Source organism: Melospiza melodia, chromosome 1 (assembly GCF_035770615.1).
Source record: "Melospiza melodia melodia isolate bMelMel2 chromosome 1, bMelMel2.pri, whole genome shotgun sequence".
In the NCBI taxonomy this organism is placed as follows: Eukaryota; Metazoa; Chordata; class Aves; order Passeriformes; family Passerellidae; genus Melospiza; species Melospiza melodia.
Window position 1 is genome coordinate 136,823,180 of NC_086194.1, and position 18,945 is coordinate 136,842,124.

At 46.8% G+C, this 18,945-nt stretch overlaps 1 protein-coding gene across 6 annotated transcripts in view; it reads left to right on the forward strand.

Moving 5' to 3' along the window:
• Window positions 1-3,387: 3,387 nt before the first annotated feature.
• Window positions 3,388-18,945, forward strand: part of CHD7 (chromodomain helicase DNA binding protein 7) — a 132,450-nt gene continuing 116,892 nt past the window's right edge. For 4 of the 6 annotated variants that reach the window (XM_063169233.1, XM_063169261.1, XM_063169270.1 and 1 more), the window contains exons 1-2: window positions 3,388-3,787; window positions 5,909-6,012. The gene's annotated coding sequence lies outside the window, so the exon portion shown is untranslated. Of the gene's footprint in view, window positions 3,788-5,830; window positions 6,013-18,945 lie in introns of those variants that run through there. The other 2 variants (XM_063169243.1, XM_063169239.1) reach the window with 2 other exon arrangements.

The window sequence follows — 18,945 nt, forward strand, 5'->3', positions numbered from 1 at the left end:
TTCATGTGATGGTAAATCATTTGCATTTTGTAATTCTGATATTTTAAAACAGGTTTAAATGCCACCCAGCAATCTCAGTGCTATACTTCTTACGGAGTACATTAACTTATCTCTGCACAGCTATGCCTGTCATACACAGTGCCTTGCTCAGTTGGTACAAACTATCCCCACAAACTTGAGGGTTTACCTGGTTAGGTAAAGTGTAGCAATTCGCTGGGGTTTTGTTGGTACACATACCCTTGCTCTGCAACTGCTGTTGAAATTCTCAGCCATTAATGCAAATTCTTTCTAATCTGTGAGCCAAATGGCTGCCTACATCAGATGGATTACTTCTTCCCAACAGCACACAAAGGGTTGGGTGGCTGGCTACAAGTGAATTTTCATCCCTGTCATCTCTTGGGTATTTTAATAAGCTGTTACCAATAAGGTTAATCATGAGGATGCCATGTTGCTGTTTCCTCCCTCTCCTGTGAAGCTGCCTTGTTGGTAACTCGTGGAGTTACAGCTTTGTCTTTGGGGACTGGCTGAAGCACAAGTTAAGGTTTCAAAAACCTTTCCTGTGTAGCAGCTGCACTGGGATATATTCTGTCCACGTCTGGCACTGCCAGTGAGTGTGCATGTGTGTGAACTTGTGCCACGCCATGACAGTGTCCCACCCTGGAGCAGTGAAACTGCTCCACTTTTCCCCACTCTCTATTTCCTGTTATTGAGGAGTTAGAGGATGGCTGTAATTCTCCCCCTTCTGCGAAAGTGCTATTTGCAGATTCTGTTTCTTCTGATGTTGGAAAGCATTGGGAGCCTCCCTGCACATTTTTATGACCCGAGCCGTAAGCCAGCTGATTCCATAGGCCACGGCCTGAGGATGATTTATGGCACCTGAGGAGCTGGTTCTGTGCCTTCTACAAGACACAGTCGAGACTGGGGCATTTTTTTTTCCAGTGGAACAAACATTTAACCAAGAACCTATCCATGCCCCCCCTCACTGCCTCTGCCATGCCAATATTTTTTTTTTTTAAAGAAGTGCAGCATTTCTTTGGTTGGCTCACCCTGGCATCGTGATACGCTTTGAGCACTTTTCATGCTCGGCAGCTTCTCGCTCTGATTTCTGCTCAACAAGAAACTGAAACAAGTTCTAGAGGGAGCACTGAGGCTGCTGGCAGTTGGTCTCAGAATGAGTTTCTCGCGCCCCTAAATCTTGGAGAACTTAAATCTTTGAAAGCAAGGGGAGTTCCAGGCAGGCTAACGCTGCACCAGGGTGCTTGGCTGTCAGAGTAGGGGCACGCTTAAATGATGCACGCAGAGAAACAGACTTGGGGTAAATGTTTCTAGGCTGTTTTCTCTCCGGTCTGTCAACATGCTGCAAGAGAAAGCTGAAACTGATTACATTTAGTAACTTGCGAAAATACCTCTGTGTAGGTTTGTTGTTTTGTTGTTTGTTTTTTCAAAGGGTACAGAAATACAAATAAAATATAACGATGGTAAACTGGGCAAATTTAGTGAAGGTATACTTGGGTCATGTGCTGCTTCAAAGTGTTTTGTTTTTAAATACTATTTCCACTTGCTATTTTTAACTTCACGGAAGACCTTGGCGAAGAACAGGGAGTGTATTCTACTGCACCATCACGTGCTATCAGCTTTTCACTGCATTTTTCAGCTGAAAACCTGGGAGAGCAACAGCACCCCAGCTGCTGGCCCCTTTCTGGGTGACTGCACGGGCCCGGCTGCATGGAAGATGGTGATGCCTCCCAAACTGCTAACCTCCCCTTCTCCCAAAAGGTGCCTTCCCCTAAACCCAAGAGAGACTGAGTAGGCCAGACATGAATGACACAATGTGGAAGAGTGTCATACTTCCTCTAGAGAAGCCTGAAATATTTTTGCAGCTGTAGTGGCTCTCGTGGCCGTGGAATCATCATGGACACCTGGACTGAGGGAGCCAACAGCCCGAGAAGCTTTTGACATGCACGTTGCCTGGATCCAGCTCCCAGCCTACTAACTGTGTGTTAAAAGAGCGCAGAGGAAAAGCTGCGTGAGATCCTGCGAGGACAGGACGCCTTCTCTCTTTCCCACGGCAAAGATACGAGGGTGGGTGCAGTGAGCAGCCCCCTAAAAGGAGCGGCAGGAGCTGGAGGGGGAGGGTGTCCCTGCCCAGGAGCACATGACTGTTTTTCCTTCTCCAACCTGCCACTAACAATGATGGTAAAAAGTTATCTCGTCAAATGACTCGCTGAAAATTCCTGTAATGCCGAGTATCTTTGCACTGGGTTTACGCTTTAATCTCTTTATACTTTTAAGACGCTTATTTAGTTTCCAGAGCAGTGCGGGGAGGACCGCTAAGCGCGCTACTGGTAATCACTTTTGGGTGGGATTTGTCTAATTTACTTACGGAATGAGTTTGTTTCGCTTTGTATCACGAATTCGAACGCACCGCTGACAAACTCGGCAGCGGCAGAGCCGGACCCGGTGCCGGTGCCGGGGGAGCGCGGCCCCGCCGGGACGGGGGCGCTGCCGCGGGCGGGCGGGCGGGCGGGCGGGCAGCGCTTAATGGCCGCTTCCCTTTGAAAGCCCGACCCGCTCGGGACAAAGTCCACCCTAAACCGCGGTCTCGGGCGATCCGACCCGCGCCCCGCCCCGCCCCGCCCCGCCCCGCCCCGGTGGCCGGGATGAGGGAGGCGGGCGGGGGTGCGGTGCCCGCTGCCCGTCCGGGGGCAGAGGCCGGGACCCGGGGCGGGCGGCGGGGGCCGGGCAGCCTCCCGGGACGCCTCTCGGTTTCGTTTCGCCGCCGCGGTTGGGAAGTTTGAAGAGCGGCAGTGACACAGTGACACCTCACACACAACACACCCCCCGGGCTTCACCGGGAGTTTCCCGGGACGGGACGCGCCAGGGCGGGCGGGCGGGCGCGGCGCTGCCCCCGAGGTGCGGAGCGGTGCGGAGCGGCCCCCCCGGGCCCGGTCAGCGCGGCGGGGCGGAGCGGAGCGGCGGGGGAGCGCACGGAAGACGCCGTGCCCCGCGGCAGCAGCGCACCCTCGGCCGGGCGGCCGGACCCCGGCGGGGCGCTGGCGGGCCGCGGGCAGGCAGGTTAGTGACCCCCGCCCTTCCCCCGCCCGGGGGTTTCCTATTTTTTTTTTTTTTTTAACCCTCCTCTTTTTTTTTTTTTTTTTTTTTTCCCTTTTCCCCCCTTCTCTCCTCGTTGCATAAATTATGCCGGGCGGGGCGGTGACGTCGCGGGGGCGGGGCGCGCGGCGGCGCTCGCCCCCGGGGAGGGGGCGGTGTCGGGGGCGCGCCTTGTGGCGGCGGAGGGAGGGAGGAAGGAGGGGAGGGAGGCGGCGGGGGCGGGCGGGCGCAGGGGGCGGCAGCCGCCTGGCTGGCTGGTGTCGCGCTCGGCTCGGCTCCGGCGGGCGCGCTCGCTCGCTCGGGAACTATCGGATTAAACTTGAATCGAGTGAAATTACACAAAGGAGCGAAGCGGAGCCGGCGGAGACCCCGAAACTACCCGAGACCCGCGCTGACCCTTCCTCTCCCTCCCCTCCCTTCCACCCCTCCTTCGCCTGCCCGCCCCGGTCAGGGATCCCCCTCCTCCCCTCTTAGCCCAGCCCCGGTGCGAGCGAGCAACTCCGTGCGTGTGTGTTGTGTGCGTGTGTGTTGTGTGCGAGACCCGCACCCCGCCTCGCCCCCCCGGCCGACGGCACCAACTCCGGAGCGTGTCCCCTCCTCCTCCCCGGCCCTTCGGCGGAGGGCAGCGAGGGAGCGAGCGGGGGACACCGGTCCCCGACGGCCACGCACCGGCCCGGTGAGTGACCCCGCACTTCACTGGGCGCGGACGGACGGAGGGAGGGAGGGAGGGAGGGAGGGAGGCGGGCGCCGGCCATGGAGCAGGGCACCCGCGGCAGGTCTCTGTCCCCGGCGGAGCGGAGCGCAGCGGCGCGGGGGTGCTCGCTGCCGGCGGCGGTCCGGGGGGGTGGGGGATGCTGAGCGCTGCCGCGGCTCCGGGCGAGGCGGGGCGGGGGGGTGTGTGTGTTGAGGGGGGTGTCTCAGCGGGGCACTTCCCCGGGTGTAAATGGCTTTTTGTTGTGCTGCGGCCGGCCGGCCGGCCGCCTGCCTCGCCTCGGGGGAGGGGAGGGCACCGGGGAGCCAGAGCGCCGGCGCCCCTTCCCCTTCCCTTCTTCTCCCCCCTGCGCTCCTCTCCGCAAGTTTGGAGGGTGACTAAAAATCCGGGAAAAGTTGAGCGAAACTGCGCGGAGGGGGCGGCGGGGCCCAGCGCCGGCCGGGATGGCCGCGGGAGCGCTTCCCCCGCTGACCACGCTGACGGCTCCCGGCGGCCGCGTCGGCACAACAAGCGCTAACAAAGTGAGGGCGCTTCCCTGCCGCGCACGGCCCGGCCCGGCTCGGCCCGGCACCGCCCCGCTCCGCGCAGGCACATGGGTCGCCGGGGCCGGGGCCCGGGCCGCAGCGGGGGCACCCCCAGCGGAGGCCGGGCGGTGGGTGGCGGCGGGCGGCAGGAAGGCGGGCGGGGAGGGAGGAGAAGGAGGAGGGAGGCGGGAGCACGAGGTGCCGCTCCGGCCGCCGGTGCGCGCGGCGGGGGGATCGTCCTGCCCCGGCGGCACCGGGAGGGGGCAGGGGGCGGCCGGCGCTCCCCGGCGGCCGGAGAAGAAAGGGGAGCGGGGAAAAGAGGGAGGGGACGGGAAGGGAAGGGAGAACGCTACCCGAGGCGGCCGGAGCGGTGCCGGCGGACGCCGCATAATAGGGGTTTCACCCCGCCGAGTACCTTCGCTCCGCCGGCGCGGAGCCGGAGCGGGCGGGAGGCGCTGCCGCCGCCGCCGCGCACATGGGGTCGGGGCCGGGGCGCTCCCCTCGTCGCGCTTCCCCCCACCCCGTTCCGGGCCATTTTGAGGGTGAGCGGAAAAAGGTGGTTTGAGGCCAAAGCGGTCGGGGCGCGCAGCGAGGGGGGGCCCGGCCGCGCTCGGTGCGCGGGGCGCGGAGCGGAGCGGGGCCGGCGGCGGGCGCTGCGTGCGGGGCGGCGGGGAGCGGGCAGCGCCTGTGCGTGTGCGCGGGTGTGAGAGAGAGAGAGAGAGCGGTGGCGGGGGGAGGGGGGCAGGGTTGTTAGTGAGTCTCAGGGAGAAGGCGCTGCAGGCAATGAGCAGCCATCATTACGTTGCCTTCATTTATCCCGGTAGCGCTACATCAGGGGACGCGCTCCCACGCCGGGGGAGCCCCTCCGGGCGCGCCCCGCGCTGCCGGGCCGGTCTCCGCGGGTGGGTGTCCGGGGGGGCGGGTCGGGGTGCTGCGGAAGGGGTGGCCGTGGGCACGGGCTGGAAATGGAGCCGGTTTCCTCGGCTCCCCCCGACAGCCCGCTCACGCCCGGGTTTAAAGTAGTTGTTTTTTAAACAGACAATGGACAAAAGGAAAGTAGCGATGGATGCCCGGGAGCTCCCTGTCCGCTGCGGGGCCGCGCGGCGCCGCGCAACTCTCCCGCACTTCCCCACTTTCTGCCTTTGTTTTCGTTCGGGAAGGGGCCGAGCGTGCCTCCCCACGACAGAAAAGGGCGATTTTTTTTCATTTGCGAGAAGCCGCTTGTTTTTTGTTTTTGTTTTTGGTTTTTTTTTTTTTTTAATTTTTTTTTTTTTTAATTTCCCGTGCCACTTGGGCTTCCGCGGATGTTTGGCTTGGGGAATATCAGAATAACCTCGGTGCGATAAGTTTGTTTCTGTGTCGATGTTCGTCTCGATTTTTACTCTCATCAAAGCAGATCGCGGGCAGTGTTTATCCTGGAAGATGGCTTTCGGGAGAATATGTTAGCCCCCTTTTTTTTTTCCTTCCCTTTTCCTTTTTTTCTTTTCTCGTGTTATACGGGACTAGCGGAGGTACAAACAAGCAAGTTGAACAAAAAATGTTTCTGTTCATTTCCTCACAGATCATCCATTCTAACGACGGCAAAAAAATCTTAATGACTATGACCTTAGCAGCATGGGTAGCTGATTTTTCCCAATTATAAATCCCGTTAGTTTGCGGTAATGTGTGAGTATCAATATATAATTCATATTAAAAAGCATGATCCGTAATTATTCTTCTTCTTTTTTTTGTTGTTGTTTTTTTTTTTTTTTTTTTTTTTAATAAAAGTTGAAATCTATCATTTTCCAATGAAAGTGCTGCATCTGTCGCTTGGAGTGTTTTTGTCTCGCTGTTGCACAACAGAGGCTCTCCAGTCTTTAACCTAAAATGGCAGCTTTAATTTGACTGGGGCCCATTCATTGACAATGATAATAAAAAGGCTGAAAGCTAAATGTAGCTGGATGCTTGTGGCACGTATGCAGAACACTTTCCTCTCCATTGCTGGGTGCTGCTAAGAGAGGAACTTCCAAGCTCCCTAGTTTCCACCGTGAAAGTTTCCAATACTTTTTTTTCTTATTAACAAAATAAAAATAATAATAAATAACCCACGTTGCTTAGCATAGACCATATTTTAGATGTCCAGGTTGCTTACAAACTTAACAGTGAGGTGACAGTCAGAGAGAGCTCCCTTGAAGAGGTCTGCTTTTATAGCACCAGCAGAAAAATTGTAGTAATCACTTCTAAAATAAGATGCAGTTTGAGGAAAATTAACCGTTTCTTTCTGAGGTTTGTAACAGGTGATCAGAACAATTACATTCTGTAAAAAAATTGTATTTTCCTATCTCCAGCCACCAAAAGTGGGGAGTATGGCTCGTTTCTTCTTGTTTGGTGTTGTAAATGTGCTCAAGGTTTTGCAGAAATCCTTATGATAGTGTACTATTTTCTTCTAGATTAAAACCACAGCTGCTTGGAAAAATTAATTATTTTTGGTCTTAGATATAATGTGAAGTTTGAAACAGTTTCACAAAACAAAATTTCCCCTACTAAAGTATTGGTGAATGCCACAGATTCACGCATCTTGTCCTGTCTTTCTATTAACCTGAACTGCTTATTTTCAGTCTCTTTTGAGCTGTTTTATAAACTTTATAAAGATCACTATTAAAGCCATTGCACAGGCTCTTGGAAGAGTATTAAATGCTCGTGATTGCAAGTGTAACTGAATTACTAATTCACTGATACTAATTGGATAATCATATTTGACCAAATATCTTACTAAATATTTAACTATGTGATGACATTTCTGTTATTGCTTGTAAATCATGGTTAGGTTATTTAAACAGGCGAAAAAGCCTCATATTTGAAACCCAAAATTATTTTATTGCCTCTTCAGTAACGAAGGAAAGTTTCAATCACAGGCAAGGATCACACAGTCCTTTTAGGAAAATAAAAATTTCTAGGGGTTTTGCACTGTAACAATGTCAATAAAAATGAGGTTTAGTGAAACACTAAAACTCTGTGCAGTGATGGGAGATTTCAGTTGCGACCAGTTCCTTTTGGGTTTGGTTAATGCAGAAGCCTGAAGAGTTGTGTCAGAGGAGCTCTGTAAAGGTTTCCCTGTCCGTGTAGAGGGGTCAGTTAACCTGAGTGTAGTTTCTTTCCCACGTGAGCTATTTGCTGTTTTGAACTGAAAAGCTTCGATGAATGTTTGCAGTATTTGCCATTAACACTCAAATAACATTAGGACTTTTATAAGATGTAAAAGGAGTTGTTGGCGAGTCCAGGTGGGTCAGGCTGATGGCAAAGCTGCAGGCAGGTACTGAGGAAGGAAGTGCTGCTCAGTCTGGGCTTGGCGTGGGTGTGTGGGTGTTGTGCTCCGTGGGCCTGTCCTGCCCCAGCACACGGGGAGGCTCCGTGCCAGGTCTGCGCCCCACGGACGGCGGCTCCGCGGGCAGGAGAACCTGCAGTGTGAGGATACAGCAAAACCTGAACAAAGGCAACCCAGACATGATTTTCTGTCAAGCTGGAAAGGCCTGAGTAATAGAGGCTTCTCAGGTTTTCTCAGAGCTGCTGAAGTGTGGCAGTGAGGCTGCGTTTTGCCATAGGGTTTGGTTTTGTTTGTAGCCGATGGTGTGATAGGTAGAGGTTGCTAAGGTGGGAAGGAAGAGGTGGAAGAAAGTAACCAGAAGGAAGGAGGGTGGAAATAAATGCAGGTGTCTTCTTGAATCCTGTGCCTTACCTCTATCCCTTATTTCCCATTCATTTTTACATTAAATTTCTGATGGAAAGCCTTTAGGATGTGCTGGTTGGTATTTGCTCTTGTGAATCTGACGTAATTCAAACAAAAGTGTGTGGCTACCAAGGGTACAGGCAACTGTGAGATGAGTGGTATGTGTGTCTGAAGGTCTTCTTTCCCCCAATTCCCTTAAATCCTCATTTCCAAACCCTTATGTGTTTGTCTGCTGTGAGCAAATCACTAACTGCTCAGATTTATGAGCTGGTTAACTGATGCCCATAAGTAACACGGGTGATACTTTTATGTTACTTTAATGTTCCCTGTATACAAGAGAAAACTGCAAATTTTAGTAAATAATTAAACTGTCTTTCTGACAAATGACTCTTTTGTGTGTAGGTGAGGCTTTAGCCTTCACTTTTCCAACAGAAAAGTTACTGTATTAATTTAGCTTCACCATTTAGCTTCATCGTTAAGACAGACATTTACTCCATCATTTCTCATCATTTATATTTCCATGAATAGCTTGTCAGCACAAATACCACTGGATTTTAATGCAAGAAAGTTTTAAATGCTGTCTATATTGTAGCAGTGATAAAAAGGCAAAGGGAAGCTCCAACTATGATTTAATTTTTAAAACTCTTCCAGAGGAAGGAGTGAGGTACAATATGCAGAAACATCCCATGTTTTTATTAGGGTTCTGACAAGATACTGAAGCCTGATGGAAGATTTCCTCCTGATTTCTTTCTGCCTGCACAATCTGACTAACTTTCAGTGATTCACATCTTACCCAAGATCAGCAGTCATGGAAATGCCACGTTGTAGTTGTGCACTAAAATCTGTCTTGGAAAATGAGGTTGGAGGGCATGATGCAAAAAATAAAAAGGAGGTTATGACCTAAAGGACACATTCCAAGAGCCCAAATATGACAACAAAGCTCTTAAGGGTGTTCCTAAGTATATAAAAGCTGATTAGCTCTTAGCTTCCAACATTGTGACTTTTCTGAGATGTAAACATGCACCTAGAAGAAGCCAAGCCAAAACCAAGGATCTTTGTGCTGCCACTTGGGTTCTTCTCTGGATGCTGTTCTGTATCTGTTTCTAAGCACTCTGGTTGTTTTGCTGCTTTTGTGCTGAATGCATTCTCCTTAAAAAAAGGAAAAAAAAGGGAGGGGTACAACTTAATTTAAGCATTTTCTTTTAAAAGTTAAGATTCAATAAAAGCGTGCTAGTTACCAGATATGCTACTCTTTTAGTAGAACATTGTAACACATGACTTTGAAAGCTTATTGGCATGTGGGAACTAACCAGAAGCCCTTGCTGGCATGATGTAGGGCTCCCTTTGCTCTGTAGTGACCTATATAGCTATTTTGGGTGTGGTTTTGCTTGGCTTTCATGGGAGCTGAGTCCAACCTTCCTCTGACATAGACAATTGCTGTGACGAGAGGGCCTTGAGGGGAATGGTGGGGAATAAATAACTTTGGGAATCAATTGTCTGGAAAAAGTCATTGCAGCCAAAATGTCTGCCCTCTTCCTAATGGTTCTGAGGGGAAAATAAAATTTCATTTATATGGTCCTGATCCTAGAGGTTATTCTGTTCAGGTTTCATTTAAATATGAGCTTGTGTTTGGGGAGAGCAGTGCAGCAGCTTACCTGCCTGGGAGTAGCTGGCATATGGCAAATCCAGTGCTGGATAGTTTTGCAAGCACTTTATTTTAATATCCTTGAGCCACTTTTTAAGCTGTTCAGCTGAGCTTACTGCTAGAACTTCAACAGGTAGCTGGCTTTAACGTTTCTTGGTGATTTTGAAAGAAATTGACCTCCCCACAGTTTATTTTGATCTCTATCTACAAAGCAAGTGTCACTTAAAACATTTTGTGGAGGTGTACATCAGATGTGCGAAGTAGGATTCCTTCTGTGCAGCAGAGGCAGTCCTGCTCTGAAAACAAAACTTTCTTTTCTCCTTCCTGCCCTTTCTACTCCCCTCCCCCCAGCTTTCCCATAGATTTTGTTCCTCTTCAAGTTCCTTTCCTGTTGGGTTTTTAATCTTTTTTTCCAATTCATACTGCTTTCTGTTTGCTTAATGGAGTTGTGTTTTCTTGCCAGCCCTAGATAATGAGGATATGTGGCAGAATAAACATGCATTTCAGCTCCTAATAATGCTGCTTTCTACCAAAACCGTGGAGGATGCCTAGGCTGGTGTGGGGAGGGCTGGCTGGCTGCACCAAAGCTTGATGAAGTCTCATGTTGGCCCCTGGATGCTGTCATGGCAAGGGGCAGACAGCCAGAGCAGGGGGCTGCTGCAGTGTGCTGGCAGCTTCCCAAAGGTTCTTCATGACCCTCTGAAGAGGAAAATCCTCTTGTTTCAAGTTTTGTTTTCGTGAAAGTGGCATCCCCCTATCTTTTAATAGTGGATAGATAGAGCTGTAGTGGTTTCTCTTGCTCTGTGCACTGTGTAGCTGTGAGTGGGGAGGGTCCAGTCCCATGATAATTTTGAAATGGATGTAGCCATTGTGGGCTATCCTTTGCCAAGCAGTGAAGTCTGGGGTGTAGGGAGGAGCTCCTGACGGGATTGTGATATTTCTGAAAGAAATAGGAGAGCTCTGGAGATCAGGAACTATGTGACCAGTGGTAAAGCAGATCAGAACGTGGAGCAAGGCCAAGGAAGACTTTAATAAAGGCACTTTTGTCCTTGATCTTAAAATAGGAAGCCTATGGATTTATTTACAGGGTAAACAGGATTTGTTAAGTGGGTAGTCACTATGTGAGAAGGAATATTGGTCATTCTTTGTGAGAGAATTCAGTTGAAGACTAAAGCTGAGCCGAAAGCTGGAATTTTAGAAGTTTAGACATCAGTAATAGGACAAAACATGCAGGAAGTCTTCATCACAGAAAGCATTGAGGTAGGTAGTGCTGTTCTGGGAGAAATGTGAAACAAGCTCTTACATGATAGAAACTGAAAAACTTGGTTCAAGTCTTTGGTATTAACTTGGATGGGCTAGTAAGTGGGAAGTCTGAGTTGATGACAAGTTATGAGAAAATACTCTTTGCTTCAAAGAGGATCCATCAATGTAGCTGTTGAGATTGAAATCCAAAGCTGAAATGCTACTTGGTAAAAGGTCTTGCAGGAAAGCACGTGTCAGTCTGTACTGTAGAGAAAGGCAGTTTAGTATTTCTTCAAGTTGAAGATTAACAGCCAGAAAGGCAATACAACTGACCTGGTTTGTAATGCTCAATAAAAGGAGGATTGAGAGAAGGAGAGTAATAATGAGGCTAACAGATGTTCAAAAATAATTCTGATAAGGCCGAGATAAAAGTGCATGACAGTGAAAGATTGGTAAACTTCAAGGATGCATCTTAGTTAGTTGTTCAGGGTACAACAATTGTTTTCAAAACCTTACCTGTTGCTGTACAGGAGAGCCTGTCTGAAGTCCAGGAATCAGGCATCCCAAGTATCCTGCTGCTTGAAGTTCTGTATTTGAATGTGTATTGTTTTCTCATGTGGGATAAGAAATACTGAAACAACCATAACTGCAGTTACTGTCTTGACATGACATCTAAGACGATGATTTCATATTTTTGGCTCAACTGTCTGGTATATATCTCGGCAAGCCCTGTGGATTTTTGAGAATGTGCTCTGGTTTTTGCAGCTTCTGGACTGAAGTAGCTGCTTGTTGGATTTGGTGGTTTGTTGCAAGGCTAAAAGCAGACAGCTCATCATCTCCAGTTCTTAGTTTGAAAGGTTCTGGGACTATGTTGCTAATTCCTGGAAAGACCAGGCAGCTGCACAGGGTGGTGTAGTTGTGTCAGGATGGCTTAAAGGAAGGCCCTCTGATGCAGTAGCCAGTGCCTGTGTGAGTTCAGAGATTCCTTTAAGCTCTGATGAGGTGACTGTCACTAAGAGTATAATTCTTGCCTTGAGTTGTTTTAACCATGAAGAATTAAACTGAGAGTTTATAGTGAGCAGTTTACTATCTCTCTTGATTTAGGAAGGAATCATTCAGAAAGTGAGTTAAATAGGGATTTCTGGACTGCCTCAGGATGTTAGTCTGGGAGAGAACTGCTAAGTAATTCAGTTTATTTATCAGTACCATTGTGAGGTGTCTGCTGTGCTTTGCATTCACTCAGCTCTGTAAGTGGAGTACAACCTCACTCATCTTTACTTTAATCATCATTCTGTCATTGGGGTGAAGTGAATAAGCAGGCTTCAGCTTCACTTCCCTCTTATTTCAGTATTGATCTCTACAAAGGTACACTGTCATTTTCATTTTTTGTTCTTTTTTTGTACACAAGTAACTGAAATGTGCTTCTTTATTTCTGTTGTGTTCTTTACAGGGATTACTGAAAAAAATTTGCCTGTTTCACCTGCATTTCTCCTTACTACAGTTCTGCAGTATTCCCCAGCCTGTGCTGTTTCCTCTCACAGAAGTGATTCTTAGTGAACTTACTTTCACAGTTCAGACAGGATCTGAGCCTTGTGGCAGCCCTGCTGAAGGAAGGGGTTGTTTTGTAGAAATTACATGGCTGTTGGACAAATCAGGTTGTTACAGTCAGAACTAGGACAGAAACATGTCTTACAGCTTGGGTCTGGGAATCTTTGTAGTACATAGTACTCTTAGAAGTTGGGCATATTAGATGTTGCATTGAAACTATTAAAAAAAAAGAAAGAAAAATAGAAGGAGGGTGTTTGTGTGGCTTTGCTGTGGTTAAGGTGACTGAAGTCTTGAATGGTGAGTTCTCATGGAAGTAAGTTAAGGCCTCACACCCCCTTGCTACCCCCTGCCCAAACCATGACTACTTAATTTTGTGAAGTTAAAAAATAAAACCTTGGCTGCAGGAAAGATGGCAGGTGAAAGCAATTGCTTCCATAGCTCTTCTCATAAGAAATTTCCCTAATGGTGTGCTTTAAAAGATTAATCCCCTTAATCTCTTTCTGTTCTTCACCTTTCTCTGTCTCCTCTCTCAGAAGAAACCAGGATGCTTACCTTTCTGTCTGCCTCTCTGGGTGGACAATGTGTGGCTTGTCACTGGTTCACGTGTGACTTCCCTGACATTGTCGCATGACCAGTGGCACAACTGGACTGTGCAGTAGGGGCTGGTTGGGCAATGCAGATTTTGGCTGTCTGAGGAACTGGACTAGGAGGGGTTCTTAGAGGTGGATATGAGTGTCAGCTGGGATGCAGGCTGTGTGCCTGAACTTGTCCCCTGGTGGGGCTGCTGGGATCTGCTGCTGTCTTCCTTTGTGTGCCGGTGTGTCACCTGGAGTTGAGTGGTGTGTTCTGTGGCTGCCCAACGTTAAGATTTTTGGTGGGAGGCTGGTAGGGTCAGGAAAGCTAAAAATCCCTTCTCTGTTTGACAAGGTGTGAGCATGATGGTGTTTTGGGGCAGGGTGCTTTTTCTCTTCAGCATATGCTGAAGGCAGCTGTTTCTGTGCTGAGGAGCCTCCAGGCTGGCAATGAACTTTGAGTGGTGAGATCAATTCAATGTGGCTGTGGGAGTGGCACCTTTGGTACACCTTGACTTCTCTCTTCTGGAGTGAAACGGCACATCTGCAGCCGGCAGTCCATGGTAATGGGGCAGATTGGTCCATGCACAGAAATCTCTGGGCAGAAATCCTGGGGACTAGGCAGCTGTAGCACCTGCTCCCACCATGTTGGCTTGCTTGACTGCCTCCTTCCCTCAAGGTGCTTTCTCTTAGGCACATAAGCTGTCTTCTGGTAGCTTTATTTTGGATACTGGTGAGAAAAGTTCTTGCTCTTTTCTGCTTATCCAAAATACTTCTTCCTCCATCACAGTGTTTATTGAGATTGGTGGCTTTTTTAAAATTAAAAAACTAGAGTGAAATCTGCCAAGCTTTCTTTACCCTCCTTGTCTAGGGTATCCTTATCTTGATATTATGTTTGTAAGAACTCTTTTTCTTCTGATGGAGTATTATACTTAAATCTGTGTAAGAGTACTTTTTTTTGGTATGATAAGTTTTTTGTAGCTCTGAAGATAGCTGGAAGCTGTTGAATGCTGTCTTGTGGTCCCTCTAATCATGTATAAGTGAGGGTATGGTTTGAGAAATGCAGTGAGCTAATTTAACTGGACATTGTTCTGAAAGGAGAAGTTTCCTCTCTGCCTTTGTCCCCCTGCGCCCCAACTCACAACCACATGGCTCTGCTACTTTTTTCTGGCAGCAGTGCTTGTCAGGTCCTTCTGTGAGCCACTTTAGTTCACCAAAATGGCAGAAAAATAACTCTGTAAAATGGAGAGCATTTTGCTGTTGTAATGAATCAAACTAGCTCATAAAAGGATCTGATGAACACCAGAGCTGGTACTGAGGACGAGGGGGGCCGCTGGCTTGGAGAGCAGCAAGCCCTTTTCATCTTTTCATTTTGGTGGCAGTGAGCAAGTGGATTGGATCAGTTGCCTGGGAACCTTCATGGGAGAAAGAGAAATAGAGTAATCATCTGTGAAGCAAAGGACACGAAAAGAAAAATGTGCTGGCCTGAGTTAAAATGGATATTAAAATTTGTTTATTCTGTTGATGCTATGGATTGCATGCTATAAATTGGTCAAAATTATTAATCCACTGACCAGAAATCAGCTTCCCTCTTCAGGTAGGAAAACAAAAGCCTAAAAGATTTACTAATATATAAATAACTTCTTTGCTCTTTCAAAGGTGAAGTATTTAATCTTTGAAACAATTTGTTCACAATAAAGGGGGGAGGGAGCTGTTGGTTTTGGGTTGGTGAGGGTTTTTTGGGTTTTTTTTTCTGTTTCTATTTTTTTTGTTTAGTTTGGTTTTTTGGTTTTTGTTTTGTTTTTTGGGGGTTTTTTGTTTGTTTGTTTGTTTTGGTTTGGTTTTTATTTTTCAAGCTTGAAATCTTCCATTAGGTTCATCAGCTTTGAGTCAATTTGTCTGTCTCAAATTTTATCAATTCAGCGTTGTTTCAGTGTCATCAAGTTTCATCAGTCAGTAATTCAGTGGATTCCATTATTCAGAGTATTCCCCAACTATTTACATTTTCCTGCTGGTTTGAGATGAGTGCTTGGTCCTAGTAGGTGGCTGAGGCTGTTACTTCCTATCATAATCTTAAGCTTTCTGATAGTGAAATGAATGCACTCCTCCTTGTAAAAATTGGCGAAAAAAGTACATTGCAAGTGAAATGACGTGCTGCTTAGTCCCTTCTGTAATACTGTGCTCTTGCTGCTCTCCAGAGAGGGAAATGGGCAGTTCATATTGTGTAGCTTAGCAGAGGAATGAACACCTTACGAAAAAGTCAGGGATTCTGACTGCATCTTCTGCTCAATCCACCTGTCAGCTTGAGGTGACTCTTTCAGCATAGCAGCAATGTGCCATTAGAAGCTGCTTGCTTTCTGGAGAGCCCTGACTTTTGTGTCTATTGCCTGCAGTGTGACAGAAAGGGACGTCTTGGCAGGTGGAAGAGTGGAAGCTCATACTGTCTTCCCTTTTTTTCTCGAGATTTGGGCAATTGTATGCCTGTTAATAGAAGGTAAATTCTTGCCATGATTATAAAAAACCCAAACATTCATGTAGTGCACCTTCTAGATTCCTTTCCTTGGGTTTTACATCTAAAAAATCATTTTTCAGGATCTGCAGGAGGTGCAGGAGAGGGGATTTACAGATTCTATCTTATGGGCATTGTAAGCTGCATTTGGTGCACACTGTGAGGAATGGTGGCCCTGACTAGCATTGTGTGTGTTCAGAGTGAATATTGTAGTTACTAAAAGCAGCTTGTTTACATTAGGAATTGTATGTGCTAGCTCTAATGGGCTTTAGGAAGCCCAAAGCACAGCTGTAAAACATCTGTCTCTGGGACCAGATCTTGTCTGTCTGATGAGTTGTTGTCCTTCATTTCATGTTCAGATTTAGACAAGAAATAAAACTTTTTTTAAATAGGAAAGTTCTTCAGCCGTCCTGCTTGAAGACTGGTTTGTGCTTGAAAGGCTATCATGCTGTTGTCTTGAACACAGAACTTAAAATAGTGACTCAGTATTAACTTAACTCCACTTCCTCTTTAATCCGATGATCTTGTTGCTATATGACCTTACAACACCTTAATTTAAAGGCTGCTTATTCCAGTGGATTACATTTGGAGGTGTCTGGTGTGGTAGGCATTGCTACAGGAAGGGCTTAAAAGGAACTTAAGTGTTGCCTCAGAAAAAAAGACAACAACCCGAGGTGTTGGAATAGGAGCAGTGAGGGTATTTTTCCACTTTGGGATGCTTGCTGTTGCTGGTATATGGACAAGGCTTGCTCTGAAAGAGTGGGAGAAATTTTGGGCATATAGTTCTGCTGTACCATAAGAAAAAGTACATTGACTTCCAGTGAATGTGATGCTCCCTGTCTTAATTACACGTGGAAGTGTTAGAAGGCAAAATATCTGTTTAGTTCATGCATCTCTGAGTGCTTGGATGGTTTTTCTTCCTTTTAAGACCAGTGACCTGAGCAGGTGGTTGGAAGGCAGGACCCCAAGTGCTACTGCAAACTGGTGTGCAGGTTCACAGGGATGTGCTTTGTGTCTGCCATATTGGGATGTGTAATAGTTGCTGATTACCAGGCAGCACTCAGCAGAGGATCTTGGTTCTTTACCAGGTTTTAATTCTGTCTTGCTACTGCTCTTGTGAAGTAGATAAATGCCATCCTTTAAAGGAGAGTTGGTCTGACATTCAGCACTTAAAAAAAAAAAAAAATCTGTCTTAAGTGTTTAGAGTCTGTGTCTGAACAGCCTGCTATTTTTCAGAATTTATCTTCTTCCTTTAAATATTTTTCTTAGGAGTAAATTCTAAACAATTGTATTTTTTTGTATTGAGTTTAGGGACTATAAGCTTCCTCCTTGTCCTATACAGTTTCTTAAACAATCTCTGCCAAATAGTCTGCCATAATATCTTGAGCTTTGGCTTGGCAGTAGGAAGAGTTCAGAGAGTGCACTGTGCCTACTCTGTGCTAGTAGCCATTTTGGCTCACATTTTCTGTCAGGTTTTTCTTCCTTATCAAGTCAGGTATTTAACCTGACTAAACTAAACTGAAGCCAAGCAGATTATCTGTTGGCTGTGATCTGGGAGTTATGGGGAGTTTTACTGTACCTGTGAAAACTTTGATCACCTAGAGTCCTTGAAAATAAACCACTGGCATGTTCTGCTCCGTCTCAGACAGAGATCTAGTAGAAGGTCTGTTCTACACTGGGAATATGCTGCTGCCTTCAAGCTTGGGCTCTCCTCAGCCCAGAATGGCAGCAGCACCTTGCATGGACTGGAGAGAGCAGGGCTGGGCTGGAAGGTGCAGAGGGATTGGGTTCTTCCATTGTTTACAGAAGCAATTGCTGTGCCTTCTGTATTTGCAGAGGGAAAATTCTGTACCCCCAGTTCAGGAGATGGGCATGGTCCCCACTTTGTAGGTAATGGAGAGGGCTTGATTCCAGCAGCTAAGATGTTGCACAATGATTTGTGGATTGGAACCAAGGATTGAATTCAGTCTTCCAGTAATTCCTTTAAGTGCTTAACCTAAATATGTTGTAGTTATTTTAAGTACCTTTTTATAACAGTTGTAAAGCTTCAGGCCAGTGCTTTGAGCTGATATTATCTTTTACAACTGCTGTTTAAATCAGGAAAAGTACGAATATTTTAATTTTTTCACGACTTAGTGCTGTTTTTAAGTCTTTTTCCTTCAAACATGAGAAGATTGTTGTAATAAAAGTTCAGTATTCCTAATATTTCAGTGTATAACACAACTTTGATTTATTAAAACCACACTTTTTTCAGTTGTTAAAAAAATGAACTTAAAACCCACTGTAGGTACTGAGTACATCCATAGATGTACTGTATGTGCTACAGTGTTTAGTATTATCAGTGTTTCTGTTTCTTTTTTTTTACGCCTTTAAGGAGTTACAACCAGATCATATACTCTCTCTAAATTTTCTGTGGTTGGAATAGGGATAATCTTTTATATAGGATCAGTAGAATTTCAGCAGACTCAAGTACAGTTTTGGGTGTCCTTGTCTTTCTCATGTTGTGGTTCTCTAAAGTGTTGTAATCTCAGTTACATTCTCGAAGTACTGGTAACATGGACTGAAATACAGTATCTTCATGAAAGGAGGGTGAAATGTTACACTGGAAATGGTGTATTATTGAAGTAGCATAGTTGTCAACACCTATTAAAACCATGTTGTGAATATCATCTTTCTTTTATAGTACCAGAGGTCTGAATCCTATTTCATAGTGACCAGAAACAGAGCAAACCCCTTTGCCTCCACAGCTCTGCTGCTCAGAATTGTCTTGGAAAAAGTGATAGGTAATGCTTAATGGATTTCTCTTGCATGAATTCATCTAGTTTTCTCTTGGTCTGTGTAAACTCGTGGCTGCCATTGGGACTGTGGCAGAGTTCTGCAGCTTAAGTACACATTGTATGAAGAACTGCTTCCTTCTATTTGTTTTATTTTGAACCTACCAGCTGCTAGTTTTGTTTGTTCTCTAGTTTCCTTGTTAAAAGAGGAGGAGAACAGTGGTTCACTGTGTACCTGTTCCATGCTGCTTGATTTAGTATACTTTTTTATTCTCTCCCTGGTTGGCCCTTCTTGAGGCTGGAGATTCTGGAGGGTATTCAAATGCCTGTCACCCCTCTCCGGTCCATCAGTAATTTTAATTTTGAAGTGGAGGTGAGAAGAGCAAACATGGTCACTGCAGCAAGGTATAAGAACCTCATAGACTTGTGTATCCCATTTCTTGTGCAATTCTATGCTTTTTTTAAAATCTCTTTTTTCTTAAACATTCTTAGTGTTCTGTTTACTCTTCTTACAATTCTTGTTTTCCTAAACTATTTATTCTAGCTCCCAAATCATGTTAGGGCTCAGCAAAATATATGTAAAACAGTATTGTATTTTCTCA